Here is a 3,569-nt window from a genome sequence, read left to right on the forward strand (position 1 = left end):
ACACTTTGGCTTTCCTGGGTCTCCAGCTTGCTGACTGCAGCCTTCCTGAGCCTCCGTAATCTCCTTCTCAGCCTCCATAGTCATGAGAGACAATAACATATAATCTCTCTCTGTTTCTATGTATACAACCATCAAGAGCAGCAGAGGGTAACATGAATAGATATAGTGGATAGTGGAGAATGGACATAATGAATACCATTGTGATCCTGAAAGCAACTGCACTGATGAGGGAAATTGTTCATCCTGTTGATCTCCATCTTCCGTCAGGAAGACCTATGGCCAGTTCCTGCGGAGATCCCTTATTTGTTACAGGGGAAAGACAAATCAGCCAAGGAGACTGGGGAGGGGCACAGAAAATCAGTGGTTTGTAGTACCATGAAAGCCAATAAAAGAGAATGTTTTAAGAAGGAAGGTTCCCTCAGGAGGTGAAGTCTAAGGGAAATTAGGAGGGGGCTGCATGGAGAAGTGGACTTGTGCATTGAATAGACTAGACTGGAGGCCATGAAGAGAACTCTTAGTGTGGAACATACCTGACGTATGGCCTCCAGCTGCCATGCCATTGAATGTCCTGTGGTGTTCATGCCAATGTCGTCCTCTTCCACGGTTCCTCATAGCCAATGACTAAGCTTGGCAAGGATACTAGAGCCTGGTTATTTTTGCCTGATATCAGGTACTCTTCTATGGGCAACCTTTGCTTAGGAGACTCCCCCATTGGCCTTGACAAGATTTTTTCAGAAACGAAGTGTAGTCTGAAGCTCTTCTTACCTATGTTTCCTCTATTCCTTCTCTCATTTCAGAGAGGTGTCATATTTGCATCAGAAAACACTTCCCTTCTTCTTTGCCCCCTCCTCCTTAATCTTTCACAGGCATTTTTCACACAAATCTCTTGCCTATCTGATTTTCCTTGGAACTTACCTCTCAGAGTTCTCAAACTGACTGACACTCATAAATATGAAATTTAATAAGTATAACACATCTCATTGTACTTGCTTAGCTAGTGCTACTCAAAGACCAGAGACTGGAATTTTCTAAAGCTGGACTCACATTTTTGACATTTGATGTTGGTTCATGGCTAAGACCTTGGTTGGTACTATTTACTGGAATGTATATATGTGCTCTCTCCCTATGGCTGGGATTTCCTTCTTTCATGATGTCTGGGCTCTAAGTCCTGAGAAAAATTGGGCAGAAGCTACATTATCTTTTATGACGTAGCCTCAGAATTCATATGTATCTCCTCTCATCTACTATATCCCATTAGTCACACACAGGGCCAACTCTGAATATAAGAGGCAATCACACATGGACATATTACCAAGAAGTACCAATCATTATGGGCTCTCTTGGAAGCTGGATTACCTCAATCTAAGTGCGACCCAGAAAAATTTATAGATTCTGAATATATTATGTTCAAACGAGGTAAGAAGTAAAGGGAATTCTAGAACAAAATTTTTTATAAACTTAAAACACACAAACACAAAACCACAATACATATCTTATAAGGATGTGTGTAAACAAAAGGTTATGCATCCGATGCATCAGACATTTTAGAATGGCTGGTTACGGGAAGAGAAGCAGAACGAGGATGGGGAATGGTAATAAAATATTTTAAAACAAAATACACTATGCTATTCTTAAATATATCATAAAGAAGATAGTTTTCCAATTACATGTAAAAATTCATGTTTCAAAACTACATCCACATGGCAATATGCTAAATACTATTACAAAATGGAGGTAGATTACAATCGATTACTTTCCTAAGAGCAAGAATTTTAGGCAACGTAAAATTCTCCCAATGGAAACATACTTCAGTTTCTATTTAAACAGCTAATGGTGGTCTGGAACCTTTGCAAATGGAACTTGATTAAAATTTGTTATTTGTTGAAGACTGGCCAATGTCTAGGCTCATAATCAACATTAAACTCTTAGGAATGATGACTTCCTGTGTTTTGAGTTCAATTACTTGTATGAGGTACATGTAAAATTTGAAGATAATAAATATAAATGACATATTTTGCATGTGAGAATTTTCTACATTTAGCCTATAAATTTATTGAGATACCATTATACATGGGTTATGTATTTAATCTGTAGACTCGTCATTTGTTTACTTGAATAAGCAAATAGACATTTAAGACTAACTGGAAAATCTGAGGATTGTAAGGACATGAAATGCTAAGCTTGAATATTTTCTTGATTGAAGTTATTTCTTTTAAAACAGAAAAAAAGTGATAATTTATGTAAAATTATATTTTCCCATTTTAAAAAGATTTAAATGAATACTTTATTCCCTGTTGGCAACGTCCTTTTCTTTTATTATAAAACTATAGTGTCACAGAGAATTTTAACCAAAATGATACTAATTTTTTATACATACACATATATATGTATATATAATTTTAACTCCTCTACCTTTTTAAACCTCTGCATGCAGGTCACTTTAAAAATTCCTTAGTCTGACAGTTGGCAGCTAGTCAATGCTGAACCAACTTCCTGTGAAAGAACATTATTTTGCATGTCCTTAGAGACTGGATAATTAATGTATAACGTTTTACTTAAAACTCTAATTAAGTTTAAATTAAAATTCTTTGGGGTTTTAATAGAGGAGGAAGCATTTTGGTGCCTTTTTCACTTAAGTGTTGTATTCGCCAGCCTGTCTGGGTTAAAGCACTTCCATTTATATAAACTTAATATTGTTGTTTTAATGTTGACGTTTGGTCTGGAAACTTTAAGAAAACTTTTTTGTTTTTTTCTTACCCTCTATTACACTTTAATTTGTGTTGAAGATATTGTAAAACAAATAAGGCACTCATTTACTGTTTACTTCTTTCTAAAAACTAGAAAAGTACTATTTACTCTTTCTTCACAACTTCACTTACAAACACGTAAATTAAGACTCATCTTCAAGAGATTTTCTTTCTATTCTCCAAGGACCCTAGTTAGCTACATATGTAAATGTGCATTTCTCCATCACCCTGATTTTTTACCTTTTGTTCTCCAGGCACTGATTCCGTTTTGAAGACCAGTCACATGGATATGAAAATTCATGAACGAGTTTTATCAGCAAACATTGGTAGTTTGAGAACTGCCTTGTCTCTAGCTTGAATATACACCCCACCCCCATCTTTGAGAGGTATCACTGTATCCTGAATTTAAAGTGTTTTCAAATTAATTTTTACGATCAGTAAATTGTGTTAGTTTTACCCCCTTCTTATTTTCTTTCTTACCCCCTTACTTACTTTCCCTCCTTCTCCACCTACAGTTCTCAGAATTAGGAAAGAGTTTTAACTTACAATTAACCACTTACTATTATTCTGACCCAAGAGTATTTTTTTTTTAAGATTTGATTTATTTATTTCACAGAGAGAGACACAGCGAGAGAAGAAACACAAGCAGGGGGAATGGAAGCGAGAGAAGTAGGCATCCTGCCAATCAGGGAGCCCAGTGAGGGGCTCGATCCTGGGGTCCTGGGATCTGACCTGAGCCAGAGGCAGACACTTAACAACTGAGCCATCTAGGCATCCCCCTCCCCAGAGTATTTTTTAACTTAAAAAAATTCCTGAAGTAGT

The sequence above is a fragment of the Meles meles genome, chromosome 3, assembly GCF_922984935.1.
Source record: "Meles meles chromosome 3, mMelMel3.1 paternal haplotype, whole genome shotgun sequence".
NCBI classification, from domain to species: domain Eukaryota; kingdom Metazoa; phylum Chordata; class Mammalia; order Carnivora; family Mustelidae; genus Meles; species Meles meles.